We start from the raw sequence: 5,562 nt of genomic DNA on the forward strand, positions 1-5,562 counted from the left end.
TGTCTTCTCAGCTCAGCATTCTTTCTGGGCTTTACAGAGGGAATCAAACTGGTGCTGTCTGTGGGCAAGGGGCCTCTCCAGGTCTTCAGATGTCTAGCAGAAGTCTGTGCAGGGGGGAGGGTATGGTTCTCCACCTGCTGCCTTTCAGGATGACTGACTGAAGCCAGGACCTGTGAGCTTTTGGGAAGAGGCAGGACTCTGGGCTGGGGCTTGCAGACCTCTGTGAGGCCTCACTGCAGGTAGGCTGGAAAATGCTGTGAAGCAGCTAATAATGCTAGAAAGAATTTTAAAGACTCTTTAGTGTAAATTAATAGTGCAGTTGGTGCAATCACTTTTTTGTCTCATTGTATATTACCTGCCTCTGAGCTTCAGGTACTTGAGGAGCTTGTGCTTCACAGTAGTATCAAGATTAGGTGAAGCCAGCAGAAGAGGGGGCTTTTGAGTCCTTTACACCTTAAGGATTAAAATCATAACTTAAAAACTTGAGCTGATTCTGCCAGATGATTCTGTGTCTATTAGGATTTCTGCCTGTGAAATGATGAAACACTATTTCCTGGGCTGTACACGATTTAGCCTGTCCTCAGCCAGCAGAGCACTGGCTGGCTGTGTGTGTTCCACCACGTAATTAGGTGGATGTTCTCACATGTAAAACCATCTAGTGCTGATTCTGGCTTTCAGGCCACAAGCACTGGCTAAAGAAGAGAGAGAGGTGCATGCAATCCTTAGGGATTGCCTGTAACACTGTGTGGGGTCATAGTATTACTTAAAAAGCTCCTGTGGCAACAGAATTGTCTAATGCTGCACTCAAATGAGGGAGGTTTCATAGAACAGTGCTGACATTACAAATATAGAAACTGAAGTTCCAGTGTGCCCTGAAAATTGCAGAGGTTGTTAGTGGATCTGCTGGAATTGGCCAGCAAACTGATATACAGCAAGCCATGTGGACATGCCTTTACATGCCATGACCAGTGCAATTCATAAGAAGGGGCCCAAGCTGAGCCTGGAGTTTTCAGAAACTGTCTGTTTGGGTGTGAAGGAGAGAGCTCAGCATGCTGGATTACTTCAGCATGAAGTAAGTTCTAAAGTTTCAGCTTCTCTTTACAGGATGCATGATATCATCTGGGTGCTCACATTGTCCATCCTGATCTCCAGTTTCTTGTGATTTCTTGGACTGGTGACAGTGCCCTGTTGCTGACTCCACAGCCTCCATTTATCCTGGCACTTGGCATGGAGTTGGGGCTCTGAGAGAAATCATGCCCATGCACTTCATGCTGGAATCCTACGTGCCCCAGCTTGTATATTGAGCAATAGCAAAGAGTTGATGTCTTTGGATCCTTGATTCCATACACAGCCACTTGCCCTGAGGTGTATCATGATGTGCTGCTTGGAAAAATGCATTTTTGTACATTCAGTTCCTCTGTTCAACTTCCTTTGCTTCAGTTGTGGAACTACAAAAAATGAATTTCTTCAGATACCTAAATAAGAAAATGGGGAAATGATGCTTGATTTGGATAAGATGTGTTCTTCCTTTCATAGTGTAATGGCTGAGTTGGTCAGTTGAACCAAGCTGTAATTCCTGGTTCCCATAGTGAATTACTACATTTTGTATGGTTTGAGCTGTTCTGCTACCATCTTGTGTCTGGCTGACCTGGCACGTGAGCACAGAAAGAGTTTGAATGTTTGATTAGAGGACCTCTAAAAGGGAAACACTTATGGAAAACAGCTAAGCTGATGAGAACCTCAGCTTGTCTTGGCATCAGTTGTACCGTGCAGAATCTAAGATTTAGAATCTTCCTCTTAAACTCTTTGGTTTTCTCTTTGAATGTGTGAGAGACACTAATCTCTGCTTTCCAGGGCATGAAACTTGATTGTAGGAGAGGAGGTGTTACTGCATGAACGTGTTCATTTTTAGACATATTTTGCTGTAACTTCTTTGCAGTAAAACAAAACAGCTGTAGCTGAAGTTCACCCAAAATTGCTGATGAGCCATTTCCAGCTACCCTTCTGCAGGAATGGAGTGCTACAAAGTGTGTTGAGGCGTGGGCAGTTGCACACAGGATTGGAAGTGGGGAGTGAGGCTGAGCGCCAAGCCTCTCCACCTTGGTACAAAGCTGCAATGAGTACAGGCAAAGGAAGTGGAGCTCTTGCAATGTGTGGAGAAACTAGAATGGAGAAACTGGAATTGGCCTAAGATTGTTCCAGAGTTTTCTCTGAGGCACATGAAGGCCAGAGTGAGTTTGGATGGTTTTGCAGGGAGTGACTGCATGGCCAAAACCAAATTCTTCTCATGCTCTGCTAAGCTGTATGTTGGCCCATAACAGCCCCTTATTTTGGCGATTTGTGATAACATAATACTGAAGGCCTGTAAACCCATGCAATTTTCTGAGTAATTTTAGAAATCTCATCTCTTCCCAGAAGGAACAGCTGTTTGGGGCTTTCTTGTGCTCCAGTAGCTGAAGTGTGAGGTTGCCTTGAGATAAGATAGTGCTGCTTTTACAGCAGTGGGTGAAGAAATGCAAGGATGTAAAATTCCCTGCCGTCCTCTTGGAGGAGCATGAAAGTAGCTGTGGGGGTTTCAGGTTTGTCTGAAGAAGTGGCTTGCTGAATAGAAGCTAGCTCAGATTTGCAGAGGACTTTATTGCTGGTGTGGAAAAGACTCAGACCATCACTTAAGGAAAATTGGCAACCTCTTCTTGTCTGTGACTAGAGCAGTCAGCAGGGATATTCAGCCTTCTCCTAGGCCCTTTTATATGGGGAACAACACTCCATACATTGGCAGCAATTGTCTACATAGTTGAAACTGAAAATTACAGGCCAAAAATGTTGCCCTGGTATCTTCTAGTAAGACATTGAATGGTTGCCTTTGTGCTCACACATTGAGAGCATCTCTCTGACTGCTGTCTTCTGTGCTGACCACTGCTGTCCTATTTCCTTCTGCTCTCTCATTTCCTGTCCATCTTCTATTCTTTCTCTCCATCTTATTCCCCATCCTAAACAGCCTATAGACTCTCTGTGTCCAGATGCTGCATAGCCCCATGCACAATGGGGCCCTGTTTCAAGACGGGAGCTCCTGGTGCTACACAGAATTGCTGTTAAAAACCAAAGGCTTACTTAGAGACAGGGCTGTCAGGGTGGAGGGACTGGGCAGCTCCTGGCTGTTCTTCCAATGAATCTTTTCAGATTTAGAAGGCTCCCATGCCATGCTGGTGTGCCCCTGCCTCAGCCCCGTGCTCTGAAGCCTTGCTGCCCGGCAGCTCTCCTGGCCGAGCTGTGCTGACGGCCCTGGGATGCTCGGGTGCCCCCTCGGTGCGGGACAGTCACCTGCGGCAGCTCCGGTGTCCCGGCAGAGCCCGACTGCGGCTCACGGCCACCAGAGGGGGACCGGCGGCTCCCTGTAACAGTGGCCAACTCTAGCGCTATTGAAACCGTGCGGTTGTCTGGGTTTGTTGTTTTGGTTGTGTTTTGTCTTTTTTTTTTGTTCAGCAGACCTCTTAATCTAGCAAACAAGTTGGCTGGTAGAGTCTCTTGCTGTGCTTCTAATCCCCAAACTGGGGTGTGTGGGAAGTGAGCATCTAGAGAGCGTCTGCTGGTTCTGCACATGTCCCTGTTGCACCATCCCCCTTGGCCTTTTGTTTTCCAACAGGCAACACGTTAAAAATGCATGAAATGAAGCTGGAATTACATATGTATTATTAACCTGCAGCATTCTCTCAGGAGACTCAGTACAAATAGCTTAGTAAGAGTAATGTGCTTAATATGAATAAACAACAGCAGTAACACTAACCAGATTAGATGTGCTCCCTCAGGCTTTGAGACACAGGTTAGTCATCAGTATGTGAGGAGAGAGGGAGTTTTAATGTGGGGACCAGGAAAGCAGAATTGAGCTGGTGCACAGAAAGAGCTGATATTCTCTTTTTAGGACTCATTATAGCATAATGGACTTTTTAAAATTAACTGCAGGCACCTCTAGCCTTTCCAGAGAACCTGGGAGAGTGGAAGCTGATGTGAGTTTGGATGAGTTGCAGCAAGTGACTGGAACAGTGCAGTAGCTCCAGGGACAGGAGGGGAAAAGGACCCTGCTGCCAGCCTCGGGGGGCAACTGTCCTGAAGTGGCCCCTGCACAGGCCAGTGCCTTCCTTGGATACTCTTTGCATCAGGTTGTTTTTGGGTAGAGGTGGCTTGGGCCAGCTGACCTTACACTCAGCAGTCAGTGGTGTCAGTAGCCTGTTGGCAGTGCCTTTGGGAAGTGCTCCAAGAATGTCTTTCTAAAAGATGGCTCTGCTGTGCTCATCTCCCGTGGTTCCTCCTCCTGGGCAGGGCTGAGCTTCGTTTCAGGTGTGAAGGGGCAGAGTGTCAGAGGAGCTGTGTAACAAAGACATTACTGAGGCGTAAGGCACTTGATGCTGTGGAGCCAATTCAGGCCTGAAGCCCTGCCCTGGGCAGGGCTGCTCCCAGCAGTGCAAAGAGCACCAGGTCAACAACAGCACCGGGCTGGAAGGTGGTAAAGAGTCATGGCACTGGTCATGCTGGACTCAAGAGGCATCTTTGGATTCTAGTGCAGAAATGCTTCTGGGCCAGAAGGCACCCGGACCTTCTAACTGCATTTCTCAGCAGGATCCCTGATTCTTAAGTGCTCCGTTTAGTGCTGGAGGTTTAGGATTGCATGAGCAGGTAGCCCATGGAGATGGGGAGAGGAGTAGAGTTTGATATGAGGTTGTGGTGTTGAAGTTTATAAGAGACTGAAGGAAACACACCACTTCTCATGCCTTTGTCTTGTTGAGCAAGGTAAAAGTGACAGCCAGCAGGGATTGAAAGGCAAAAAGCACGTGGCTAATCAAAACTGTCTGCTCCACATATGGACTGAGGAAAGCATGAGTTTTCTTGCCTATCCTCCTAAGGGCAGATAAAAGAGTGTGACATGCATGTGGATAATGAAAACATCCATGTCTAAATAAGATTTAAAGCAAATAAACATTCCTGCTTCAGGGCCAAAGCCTGTCTCTGACAGACAGAAGTCAGAAAGGAGGTTTTTTTCTGCTTTTCTTGAAGCTGTCCACTGTCCTGTGCTGCATGCTGATCAGGAGGAGTGTTTGGTAGCTGGTGACCCTAGGCAGGAAGGAGAAGGTAGAATCTGCTTTAATCCTGTCATATATATTGTGCTAGTTAGGCTTGAGTCAATTTAATACAGGAGTAAGGAGCAGGCATATCCTTCACAAAACTGGGTGTTAATGTCTTTCCAGAAAACCCTCTCCCATCTAGGGGAGGGCCACCCTCAGCATCCTGCTGTGTCTCTAAGAGGGACTTCATGGAGAACTGGCTTTTCCTCCTGCCCTGTGGCCCCAGTGCAGCACTCACCATGTTCCTAGTGGATGTATCACCAAATATGGTGAGAAGTCTTTGACATGTTTCCAGAGTGTCTAGGAGTCTGCTGTTAGTCAAATTTCAGTATTGTTGCTCTGTTTGCTGCATAGCTTATTTCCTTTTCACTCTCTGAATTGTTGTATGGGTGTGGGGTGATGACAGAGCCTGAGCCTGGAAGAGAGCTGTGCTGTGGCACTGCAT

Source organism: Melospiza melodia, chromosome 6 (assembly GCF_035770615.1).
Source record: "Melospiza melodia melodia isolate bMelMel2 chromosome 6, bMelMel2.pri, whole genome shotgun sequence".
Classification (NCBI taxonomy): domain Eukaryota; kingdom Metazoa; phylum Chordata; class Aves; order Passeriformes; family Passerellidae; genus Melospiza; species Melospiza melodia.